This window comes from Peromyscus leucopus, chromosome 7 (assembly GCF_004664715.2).
Source record: "Peromyscus leucopus breed LL Stock chromosome 7, UCI_PerLeu_2.1, whole genome shotgun sequence".
Classification (NCBI taxonomy): Eukaryota; Metazoa; Chordata; class Mammalia; order Rodentia; family Cricetidae; genus Peromyscus; species Peromyscus leucopus.
The window spans coordinates 116,749,379-116,762,949 of NC_051069.1; positions in this window are offsets into that span (position 1 = coordinate 116,749,379).

The window sequence follows — 13,571 nt, forward strand, 5'->3', positions numbered from 1 at the left end:
AAACCACGTTTAAAGGCAGACCCCCATGCCCAGCAGTAGATGGCCAACTCTAATGAACTCAATGGTGTTTTTGTAGGGTTTTTGTCTAATAATGCTCTGTCTGGGCATTTACCTTACGGTTCTTTTGCTTATATATTATGGTGTCTGATTTTGTGATTTATGACTTTTCTCTCTCTTCACACTCACATGCCTGTGCACGTGCTTTTCATACTGTTTTTTCCTTTTCTTTTGTTCTTGTTCTATCCTGGTTTATTTGTTGTTGTATTTTTAATTCGCCTATTTCCTTCTCTCTCTCTCTCTCTCTCTCTCTCTCTCTCTCTCTCTCTCACTCACTCTCTCTCTCTCTCTCTCTTTCTTCTTCTTCTTCTTTTTTTTTTTGGTTTTTTTGAGACAGAGTTTCTCTGTGTAACTTTGGAGCCACAGAGATCTGCCTACCTCTGCCTCCCAAGTACTGGGATTAAAGGCGTGTGCTGCCGCCGCCGCCGCCGCCGCCGCCACCCAGTGCCTATTTGTTTTCTAAAGTTAGAGAGAGGGAAGGCATGGCGTTGGATGGGTAGGAAGGTAGGGGAGGATCTGGGAGGAGATGAGGAGATTGGTGACCACCCTAATTGTCATCACAGAGCCTTCATCCAGTAACTGATGGAAGCAGATGCAGAGATCCACAGCCAAGCACTAGGGCAAGCTGCAGGAGTCCTGTTGAAGAAAGGGAGGAGGGATTGTGTGAGTCAGGAGGGTCAAGGTCATGACGGGGAACCCATAGAGACAGTTGACCTGGGCTTGTGGGAGCTCATGGACTCTGGACCAACAGCTAGGGAGCCTGCATGGACCGACCTAGGCCCTCTGCATGTGTGTGACAGATGTGTAGCTGGTCATACTAAGTACCGTGTGCTGTGCTGGCTCACAGTAGACCAGCAGTGTTTAGGGGACATCAGTCAGAGGCCTTTTCTGCTGCACCAATGCCTTGGTCAGCTGGTGAATAATTGACTTCACAAACTCACAAAGGAACCATTTAGTGAGGTCAGGGGGAGGTCAGGGCTAAGGTGCTACTGCTCGGGGCCCATTTCCTGCTCTGACACCTCTGAAGCTTGTGGATTCCCTAGAGAGAGAGAGAGAGAGAGAGAGAGAGAGAGAGAGAGAGAGAGAGACAGAGAGAGACAGAGAGAGACAGAGAGAGACAGAGACACAGAGAGACAGATACAGAGAGAGTCAGAGGCAGAGAGAGACAGAGACAGAGACAGAGACAGAGACAGAGACAGAGACAGAGAGAGGTGGAGCAGAGGGCTGTGGTGAAGGCCTGCATCTACTCAGTGGCTGTGACTTTGACTTTGTTAGGAAAGGACTTGAGGTTTGTGGAGAAGGCAATGGCTGTGTAGCATGACTTACATGGCCCTGGTAGCCATGGCCTTATTTTATGCTTTCTTTCTTTTTAAAAATTGAGGTAAGATTCACACAACACAAAGTTAACCATTTTGAAGCACAGAATTCTGTAGAATTTACTGTATTTGTCCCATTGTGTGACCATCACACCCATCTTATTCCAAAACACTTGGACCACTCCCCCACAAGCCCCATGCTTAGTAAACAGTCACACCCCGCTCCCAGATTGCTTCCTGGATCTGCTAACCAGCAGTAATCAGCAATCAGCTCTGTCCAAACGGGTTTCCTTTTTCTGGACATTTCCTACAATGAGATCACACAATCCCTGACCATGTGTGGTGGTCCCTTTACTCGTCAGCTTTCCAAGTTCATTCATGGTGATCAGCTCTTCATTCAGCTATCAGTTGGAGCAGTCCACTTGTCTGTCTGTTCCTCAGTTGCTGTGTATTCAGGTGGTTTGTTGGCGATTGTGCACAGAGATGCAACATTTTGTTTCAACATCTATCTTGTAATGCTCGTTAACCTTTTGAGGGCCACCGTGTACTGTTCTCACCAACAATTTGCGAAGGTTCTAATATTCCCTATTTTTCTTACCAGTGCATATTTTTCTTTTTTGATTACAGTCATCTGAAGTGCTATCTGTTTTTTTCTTCCTGGTGACTAAAGGATGTTGAGCTCCTTATTTCTATTCATTTTACATGCTGACCACAGATTCCCTCCTCCCTCTGCCCGCCTAAGCTTCTTCTCTTCCCCACCTCAATTCCTGCAGCTGGGACTGTGGATGAGCCCTGCCTCACCTGGCCTTCAGTTTCTTTTCATATATTCTTCTGATTAGTTTTTCACTTCCTGGAGCAGAATCAAGCTATGTTTGCGTGTAGGGCTAGAAATTTTTATGCATTCATTTTTATTTTGTGTGTATGTGTGAGTACCTGTATGTGTGTGTACCATGTGTTTGCAGTACTGTGGAGTCACAGATGGTTGTGAGCCACCACGTGGGTGCTGGGAATCTAACCCAAGTCATCTGTAAGAGTGGCAGTGCTCTTGACGTTCAGGCCTCCCTCTGGCCTGACATGGGACGTTTTTCCCATACTAGAAACTGAATCAGGGTTGGGGATTTAGCTCAGTGGTAGAGCGCTTGCCTAGCAAGGGCAAGGCCCTGGGTTCGGTCCTTAGCTCCAAAAAAAAAAAAAAAGAAAAAAGAAACTGAATCTAAGGCCTTCCCTTCCCTATCTTAGACAAGTGCTCTACCACTGAACCACATCTTTAGGTTTCTCCTTTCTGTTTGTTTGTTTTCGAGACAGGGTTTTTCTGTATCCTTGGCTGTCCTGGAACTCACTCTGTAGACCAGGCTGACCTCGAACTCAGAGATCCACCTGCCTTTGCTTCCCAAGTGCTGGCATTAAAGGCGTGTGCCACTACTACCTGGCAGTGCTCTCCTTTTGAAAACATTTTTTTACATTTATTTCTTTTGTTTATGTGTGTGGGTGAGCCCGTGCCACAGAGCATGTGTGGGGTCAGAGGACAACTTTCAGGCGTTGGTTCTTTCTTTCCACGGTGTGGATTCTGGGGATTCGGCTCATCACTAGGCTCGGTGGCAAGTGCCCTTGAGCTGCTGAGGTTTCACTGTCCCTTTAAAAATGGGTTTTAAATCAAACTCTGGCAAGTTTTATTTGAAGAAGAATTCTGTGTGGTTTACTTACCTATTTCTTTTTTCCCCTTCTTTTAAAGCCTACAGCACCTGGTAATCCTAGGCGGTCTCCCATCCAAATGCTAACCAGTCCCAGCCCTGCTTAGCTTCTGAGATGAGAAGAGGTTGGATATGTTCAGGGCAGTATGATTTTAGACTATTTATCTATTTCTTTAAATAAACAAATTTCTTTAAATCTATCTATCTATCTATCTATCTATCTATCTATCTATCTATCTATCATCACTATCATCATCATCATCTTTCTATGTATCATTTTCATGTGTCTATGTGTGTCTGATGGGTTTATGGATGCCATGTGTACTGAAGTACTTGAGGAAGTCAGAAGAAGGCATTGGGTCCCTGGAACTGGAGTAAAAATGCTTTTAACTGCGGAGCCATGGCTCCAGCCCTCTTATGGTTTATTTTTCACGCCGTGCTTCTGGGGTATCCAAATCATCTACACCAGTGAGCCCGGCATGTGCTTCCTTCGCCTTGTGTCTAATTGAATCTTACAGCCACGGCCTTAGTTGGATTCGACTGCTGGGATAAAACACCAAGGCCCCGAGGAACTTGGGGAAGAAGGGATTCATTTTCCCTTCCAGTTCTCAGGTCACAGTCCCTTGCTGAGGGAAGTCAGGACAGGAACTCAGACAGGGCAGTAGCCTGGAGACAGGAGCTGATGCAGAGGCATTGGGGGTTAGCACTACTTACGGACTTGTTCAGCTTACTTCTTATTCTACACCAGCCCAGCGGTGGTGCGGCTCACAGTGAACTGGGTCCTCTCACATCAATCACGGACCAAGAAAATGCCCCACAGCCTTGCCCACAGGTCGATCCGGTGGGGGCATTTTCTCAATTGAGGTTCTCACTTCCAAAATGACCTTAGCTTGTGTCAAGCTGACATAAAACCAGCCAGTGCAGTCACTGTGGAGCTGGACATTAGTTTCAGCCCACCTGAGGGAATAATCTGTTAAAAATGTTCCTTTTAGCCGGGTGGTGGTGGCGCACGCCTTTAATCACAGCACTCGGGAGGCAGAGGCAGGCGATCTCTGTGAGTTCATGCCAGCCTGGACTACTTAGTGAGTTCCAGGAAAGGCACAAAGCTACACAGAGAAACCCTGTCTCGAGAAAAAAAAAAAATGTTCCTTTTTCTCTATCCCTCCACCCCTTTTAGAGAGTCTCACCATGTAGCCCAAGCTGTCTTCAAATACAAGTCAAGTATCGTACTTTCCTCAAATCCCGAAGTTCTGGAGTTCCAGATGCGCGCCACCACATCCAGCTGTTTCAGACTTCAGAGCCGGACAGTGACAGCGAGGATGACTGACTTCACCTTACCTCGTCTGATTGCGGAACCGGCTTGTGCTTCGGCGTGTAGGCTGCACAAGTTGGAGCCTGGGGCTGATTAGCTACAGTGACTTGCTCTTTCCTTTATGGTCATCATGTTCCTGCCTGAGATAAAGGATGGTCTTCAACCATGAATGGCCCCTAAGACGGCTGGAGAGCAAGAGACACTCTGGGCCCTTCTTCTCCTACTGACAGGGCCTCACTGTGTATCTCTGGCTGGCCTGGAACTCACTACATCAGCAGGCTGGGTCTTTGGATCTACACTCACAGCTTCTGTATGACAACCTTGCTTTCTGGGGGACTTCTCCAGAGACTCCGGGGAGCAGGTAGACTTTGAGTTAAATATGCAGTCTAAGTGTCCTATATGCCTGTGTCCCAGGGACCCCTTTCTACTTGGCTTCATTCTGAGTGGAGCGGGTGGTGGGATGCCCTACTAGACACACTGTTCCCAAGGGGCAGCAAGTGGGAGTGCTCCCCATGAAGACCAGGCTTTTCTGGAACAGTCTCTCCTGTCTGCTTCTCTAGAGCTTAGCCTTTGCAGGCCCTGTCTACACCGGCAACACTGGATTCTCTCTGCCCCTACTCAGTTCCAATTATTTTAGTTTCCTTGACCTTCAAGGTTTCTAGACTCTCCCTCGTGGTCCCTTGTTGATGGGGCTAGCGAACTCTCCAGCATGTGTGTCCCTACTGTCTGGCACCACTGGAGAGATGGGCAGGAGACATGCTGTCTGGTTTCTGCTCGGCTGTGGGTGTTAGGGTGGCAGATAACTTCTTTTTTTTTTTTTTTGGTTTTTCGAGACAGCATTTCTCTGCGTAGCTTTGCGCCTTTCCTGGAACTCACTTGGTAGCCCAGGCTGGCCTCAAACTCACAGAGATCCGCCTGCCTCTGCCTCCCGAGTGCTGGGATTAAAGGCGTGCACCACCACCGCCTGGCAGGCAGATAACTTCTATTTCGATTCTCACCAGAAATGGTGGGAAAGTCTCCAGAGGACCCTGCAACCGGAGGTTTGCTCTGACAACCTGTGTGGAGGGTTGTAACAGCGGTAACAGCCCGCACATTACTTATGAGGTACCAACCTTTGCTCTGGTTTGTGCGTGGGGGTCCTCTTTCCTCCAGCCTCTTCCTCACTCACCTAGCCCCTCACAGCATATGGATAAGAGTATGACTCTGCAAGGCGCTCTGCTAGGCCCAAGACCAGAAAGCCCTGCACCGGTGGCCAGCACGGCACAGGGAGCTAGACAAACGTGCAAATGCAATGTGTTGGCCTGGGTGCCTTCGTCAAGGCTCAGTGAAGGGGAATGGGAAGGCAGGTGAAGGGGAAACAATTTTTTCCTGGAGAGAAAGACTGAGAACCTGAACTGACTGGGAGACATCTGAGCAGATCCTCTGTGTGAATGGCGAAGGACACGGCTTCTTCACTCAAGTCAAGCATGGTTTTTAGGGGCTGGAGAGATGGCTCAGCAGTTTAGAGCACTGATTGCTCTTCGAGAGGACTCAGGTTCAATTCTTGGTACCCACGTGACGGCTTACCACTCTATGACTCCATACCCAGGGGATCTGACATCTTCTTCTGGCCTCTGTGAGCACTGTGTGCACATGATGCACGGACACACATTCAGAGAAAACACCCATATACATAAAAACAGCTAAGTCTCCAAAGAGAGTGGTCTGGGGGGGGGGAGCTCAGAAGCCCATTACATTTCCTCCTGTTTGTCTCCCTGCCCCCAGCTAGGCTGAGAGTGCCTCCAAGTTCAAGGACCTTATTTTTTCAGGGCACTGGTCCAGGCCCCAGCCTCTTTCTGGTCTCCCGTGTAATTTGACTTCTCTGTGTCCCACTTGCTCCACTTGTAGCTAGTAGATGTGAGGAATTACCCCTGTTGTGTGTTATTGGAAATGAACACATCAATTACTGACAATAAACCACTCAGAATTTCTTTTTTTTTTTTTCACTTATAAACTGTATGGCCATGGCAGGCTTCTTGCTAACTGTTCTTTTATCTTAAATTAGCCCATTTTTATTAATCTATACCTTGCCACGTGGCTGGTGGCTTACCAGAGTCTTTACATGCTGATTGTCCTGGCGGTAGCTGCAGTGTCTCCCCCATCAGCCTTCCGCTTCCCAGAATTCTCCTCTCTCCTTGTCCCACCTACTTCCTGCCTGGTCACTGGCCATCAGTGTTTTATTTATATAGAGCAATATCCACAGCACTTCCCCTTTTTTCTTTTTTTAAAAAGGAAGGTTTTAACTTTAACATGGTAAAATTACATATAACAAAACAATTACCGAGCAAGAATTATAGTTACAATATTAAAGAAGATGTCCTATCTATCTTATATTTGTGAGTTTAAGGTTTTATATCTAACTTATCTTTTATCATAACTGAGGAAATTACAACTATCTAGTTTTCAACCACATCAAAGACCTGAGAAGGATCATAATGGTACCTGAGAAATGGTAGATGGATGCAAGCAACTTTCGGGAATCTTGCAAAAGTAGACCAAGACAGCTGGCAGCCTGGACAGTCACTTAATGTTTCTCAGCATTGTTGGTGCATTTAAATTGGCTACAGGCCTAGAGTATCTGACAGACCATTTTTAGAAGCAGGAATTCTGAGAGACCATCTTACCCTGTCTTGGCAGAGTACAGTGGTCACTCTCCTTGTGTCCTGCTTGTCCAGAAAGGACAGCATTATATTTGTACTGTCAGCCATCAAGGCAAGGGCAGTTTTTTGCCCAGTAGGCCATTTGTGCCAAAAAGACAAACTTCCAAATGGAAATGTCTTAGAAGCCCAACATTCTCTTGGGATCAATTGGTGCAGTCAGGAGCAATTGTGTCTCACGTCAACAGAATTTTAAGTTATTTAAATGCCATATTCTCTAGGTCTATGAAGTGTTTGAAGATTACCTATCTATCTGAAATATATCTATGTATACCTAGAAGACTTAACTAACATGGCTACAGATATGATTATCATAGATGACTAATTATTAATCTATTTTTAATTATCCATTATAATTTTAAATGAGTTACATAAACATAATACCTCAAACAAGATTAGAAATATATATATATAGTATAACAAAATTAACTTCAAGTTTGTATCAATAAACTAAAATTTATACCAATGTAAAACATTTTAAACATAAACTAAAATCTATACCAATGCAAAACATTTTAAACAAGTTGTTCTTTAAAAGTAGGTTGATTAATCTATCCTTTTATCTTATCATCTCTATATCCTCCTATATATCTATATCATACCCCCTTTTCTTTTTTAGAAAGAGATCACATTTATAATCAACCTGTTTTAAATAAAAATATTGGTTTTCTCTGTCCCACACCAGAGGGCTCTTCTGATTTGGGACACAAGAATTGCTTAACCATTTTTTTTTTAAGCAATATGTCTGGGTTTAGAGGGGGAGTGAGCCAATTCCACCTCTAAAGCCAACTTGGTATATTTGGGAATTTGGGCGTAGCATCTCTTACTACTTCCTGCTGGAGGGGGGCACTGTATCTTATGGGGACGCAAAGAAAATTTTAGGCCTATGGGGTAGTCCGTGAGGCTGTATTGTGTGAACCAGTTGCCTTGAAACCACTCTGGATGTTGGATCATCTGGGCCATGGTGTCATCGGAGACCTTTCAGGGGGTCTTGGCTGGTGAAACCTGATGTATCTTAATCTGGAACAAATCCACAGCCTCTGGCTTTCTGTGGAAACAAAAGCAGAACCTCTTTTCCAAAGCAACATATCCTTAAATCCAAATTTTGAAGTCAAGGTACCTTTAAAATTTACATTTTGGCATAAGTGAACAGCTTTTACAATCAAATGTTTTTCTTTAGTTACGAATATCAAAGACAACATAATCCAGATTTTATGTGTGATAGCCATCTTTACGTGGCTTATTACCTTCAATGTTTTTTTAAACACTTTATTTTTAGATACTATTTGTTTATATAACGGTATATATCTTTTTCTTTTAAGCCTACATACATTTTTACATGCATTATAAACTATTTCATCTGAATCAGTCTTATTGTGAACTTATTGATTTAAACTGTAGCCTTTTAAGCATGAAAGGGCACTGTGGCTGCTGGCTCTGCCCACTTCAGCTTCCCAACATGGCAGTGGTACGTTTTCTGCCAGCTCTGGGAGCCATCAATTCTCAGAAATAGTGGGTCTAAGCTTTTATCAAAGCGGCATGTAGCCCAAAACCTCTTTTTTTTTTCTTTTTTTTAAATACTAGTAAAGACTAAATCTACCACACAGCTTAATGTGCCGCTGGCAGACGCCTCATTTCCGCCATACTGCTGGTCAAACGCACCCGCCAGGAACCCGCCAGTGTTCAAACCTGTGTTTTGCGGCGTCTAGCTGCCCGTATGAGACAAGAAGCAGGAACCTGGTTTTGGCTTTGTTTAGAATTGGTTATTAAATATTCTCAGGTTTAAGGTGGAAACTCGAGCCGTTGGGCGCCATTTGTTGCTGGAGGGCTTCTCTCCAGCTTCCACCAAGCCCCGCAGTCCCACAATCCACGTATAAAATAATCATTCAGACGCTTATATCACTTATAAACTGTATGGCCGTGGCAGGCTTCTTGCTAACTGTTCTTTTATCTTAAATTAACCCATTTTTATTAATCTATACCTTGCCACGTGGCTGGTGGCTTACCAGAGTCTTTACATGCTGATTGTCCTGGCGGTAGCTACAGTGTCTCCCACTCAGAATTTCTTTGTGAGCCAGGTCTTGCTATGTAGCCCAAGCTGACCCTGAACTCACTATGTAGCCCAGGTTGGCCATGAACTCAATATCCTACTGCCTCAATCTCCTGAACTCAGACATTACCGGTGTGCACTACCATGCTTGGCTTCCGAAATCATTTAGGCTTACAATATGCATGTCGTAAGAAAGACTTCAGAGCAGGGCTTGTGAAGATAGATTTACATAAAGCAAGTTTTAACGAATGTAAGAAAGTAAAAAGAATTTCTAATGATAGATCACAGTTGAATAAAATAAGAAATCAATAGCAAGAGAAGCTACAGTAATTATTATGACAGGATTAATACCTAGAATATGTACAAACTATAAAAAGGACCCCCAAATCATCTAATCAGCAAGTTGGTGAATGAATTAACAGACAGTCCTCCCTCCCTCCCTCCTTCTCTCCCTCCCTCCCTCCTTCCCCCTCCCTTCCTTCTCTTCTTCTTCTTCTTTTGAGACAGGGTTTCTCTGTGTAGCCTTGGCTGTTCTGAAACTCTTTTTGTAGACCAGGCTGGCCTCAAACTCACAGAGACCCTCCTGCCTCTGCCTCCAGGGTGATTTATTTATTTATTTATTTATTTATTTATTTATTTATTTATTTATTATTAAAAATAATTTTCTTAGGGGAATAGAACCAGTAAAGGGAAGGATGTAGGGTGATGGAGAAATTTTTTAAATTTTTTCTTCTAAGACTCTCTCTGTGTTGTCCAGTCTGAACCTAAGTGATGTTCCTGCCTCAGCCTTCCAGCTGATGGGAGTACAAGTGCACACCACTGCATCCAGGGAAAAGAGACAACCCCCTCCTTTTTAAAAATTAATTAATTAATTATTTGGAGACAGAGTTTTCCTGTGAAGCCTTGGCTGGTCTGGAACCCACTATGTAGACTAGACTGACCTGGAACTCAGAGATCCGCCTGCCTCTCAAGTGCTGGGATTAAAGATGTGTGCCACCACGCCTGACCTAAAGGAGACACTATTAAGAGGGCGTTTTGGTGGTAGAGAGCTGCTTGTATTCTGGGAGGAAACCAAGCGCATGCTGACAAATATGGGTGTAGCTGTTTCTTGGGACTCTAAGAGTTTGCAGAGGGGCAGCTGAGTTACGGGGGATCATTAATGAAAGTCTGTCTTTTTCTCTTATGTTCCCAGAGAGGTCATTGCTCTCTTCCTGACTGGGAATTTCCTTCCTTTGGTAGGACCTGGAACTCTGCAAGTACGGTGGTGCCAGGGCAGGTGCCTCCTGCAGGTGACCTGGCACCTTATCTCCCCTACCCTCGGCTCCTTCCTGCCCTTCCTGGCTTACCTCCCACAGCAGAAATAACCCAAGGCCAAACATTAACAGTGAAATCATAAAAGCACGTGAAGCTCAGATGGCTTCCAGTGGTCTGGACTCTCTGTGCCCTGTTATCGGAAAAATGTCCTCGCCTCCCCGTGGGTGGAGCGGCTGTGACGACAGGCCACCCAGCACTTCAGCCTCTAGACAGCCACCCGAAGAGCTGCCCGAGGATGCCACTGTTATCTGATGTGGAGGGTTTGAAGAGTCCATAGCAATGCTTTTTGTATTGAAAGAGATACTTTCTGACGTATGTGAGCTTGCTGTGGGCTCTGATGTGCATCTAATTTTTAGAGCTTCTAGATACCTGCATTGTATTGAAAACCATGCCTGCCTTCCAAGTACCCTGGTGTACGTCCATCAATCTGTTGTGTCTCTTTTTGTTCTTAAAGCCTTGTACAGTGCCTACAATAGGAGCACATCTTTGTTGAACTGAATGAATACTGAATAAGAAACATTTATGCCCACTGGAATAGTGATCTTCACACATGCACATTTTCAGGGTGAGGGTACCTGCAGACACACATGACTCTGTGTATCATTTCTATACCACACTCATATGCAGATAAAACACAACAGCACACACACACACACACACACACACATCTGTCTGTCTATACTTGCACCTCATAGTCATATGCATATGAATAAGCACATGAATGTGTCTGTGATGAGTGAATGTGGTTCCATGCATGATGGACAGGTTGACAGCTTCCTAGAGAGACCACCTTTCATTTGTGATCTGGGGTGCTTGTATACATTTTCAGTTATGGACTGATTGTGTTTCTTCCACGATGTTCTTTTTTGTTAGACTTATTATATTTTACATGTATGAGGGTTCTGCCTGCCTGCATGTTACTTACCATGTGCTTGCCTGTTGCCAGAGGAGGTCAGAAGAGGATATCAGATCCCCTGGAACTGGAGTTATGGGTGGTTGTGAGCTGCCATGTGGGTGCTGGGAATTGAACCCAGATCCTTTGGAAGAGCAGCCAGTGCTCTTAACTATTGAGCCATCTCTCCAGTCCCTCGCCGATGTCCTTATAAAACAGTGGAAACTTGGCACACACAAAGGCAGCTAGATTTTGTGTGGGCAGATATGAGGGTGAGTGAAAAGCTGGTTGCTGCAAGGCCAAGAAGGAGGCTGAGGGGGAAACTGAACCTGAAGAAATCTTCATCTCTGGCTTCCAGCCTCTAGAACTGTGAGAGAAAAATGTATGTGTTGTCTAAACCATCTCACCTGTAGCATTTTGTTTGTTTTTGTTTTACAAGACAGGGTTTCTCTGGGTAGCCCTGGCTGTCCTGGAACTTGCTCTGTAGCCCAGGCTGGCCTTGAATTCACAGAGATCAGCCCACCTCTGCCTCCTGAGTGCTGGGATTAAAGGTGTACACCACCACCACCACCACCACCACCACCACCACCACCACCACCACCACCACCACCACCACCACCAGTTTAAATTCAGTGTCTTGTTAAGAAGACCATGCTCTGTGAGTTGGAGGCCAGCCTGGTCTACAGCGGGAGTTCCAGGATAGCCAGAGCTGCAAAGAGAAACTCTGTCTCAAAAACCAAAAAGACGGTGGTGCTCTTTCTAGAAGTTGTCAATCTGTCCATCATGCATGGAGCCACGTTCTCTCATCACAGACACCACCTATGACATTTAAGTAGGGTCTCCAGTTCAGAGTCTCCCGGGCCCTTGGAGGAAATGCATTGTGGGTTGCCCAGGAACTGCCCTGGATTATTATTTCTTTCAAGAACGATGATGATGATGATGATGATGATGACGTAACAGCAAGAGGAGACAGTCTTAGAGTCTACAGGGATGAAGCCTCCAGCAGGCTGCATCGTGAAGATATTTCTGAGCGTTCTTTACATGTTGGACGGGGGCAGCTTCAGGCTATGGTTTCTTTGCTCCTCCTCCTTCCTCCTCTTCCTCCTCCTCCTTCCTCCCCTCCTTCCCTCCTCCTTCATTCCCCTCTTCCCTCTTCCTCCCTCCTCTTCTTCCTCCTCCTCCTTCCTCCCCTTCATTCCTTCCTCACTCCTTTTCCTTCCTTTCCCCTCCCTCCTCCTCTTCTCCTTCCTCCCTCTTCCTTCCTCCTTCCTCCTCCTCTGGTCTTCTCCTCCTCTTCTCCCCTACCTCCTCCTCCTTGTTTCATGGAGCCCAGGCACTGGCTTTAACCTGCTGTGTGTCCAAAGATGACGGAACCTCCTATCTCCTGTCTCCACTTTCCAAGTGTTGGGATTCAGGTGTGCACCACCACGCTCAGTTCATGTGGTGCTGAGGACTGAACACGGGCTTTATCTATGCCACGAAGACAAGCACTCTGCCAGCTGAACCATCTCCTAGTCTCCAAGCTACGTTTCCTCACCAGGCAGTAGCTACATTCTCCAAAGCTGTGGCTGGAGTCAAGAACCCTGGTATCTCCTTTGGGTTCTACCACCAACCTGCTCTCTGGCTCCACTTTCACGTGACCTGGGATTTATTTGTCATGATCAGCTTGTCTCATGGGGTTTCTAGGATGATCCAAGGATCTAAGAGAGCTGTAGCTGCTCTGAAGTGTTAAGAACATATTTCCTAGTGGCTAGGGCTTGAAAAAAAAATTTAAAAACAAACAAAACAAATCTTAAATGTTTGGGCATCTCAACCATGAGTTTGTGTCAGGCACAGGTTCATAGGCTAAAGGATCAAACACAGTATGGTTTCTACTTCCAAGGACAGTAGCCAAGCAAGAAGAAAGCCATAGGGCATTGTCACCATGACCCCAGACACTGCACTGATATGATATACAGTGGAGTGTGGCGAGGTGGCTGGAGGGGCTATGTCATAGGGCATGGAGGAGTCAGAAGAAGTTTGATGGAGGAAGTAAGGACTGGTAGATTTAATGGGGAGAATAAAAGTTGCAGGGAATGGAGTACTATGACTCGGAGGGACAGAGAACGGCACCTGGACCATGCAGGCAGGACCTCTCCACCGGAGTTATGCCTGGTAAAGATTAAAAGAGAAAACATGGAACTAGGTTAATTTTTGAATTAACTGGAACTGACCCAGGCCAATGGTTAATCTGTTTGACCCCT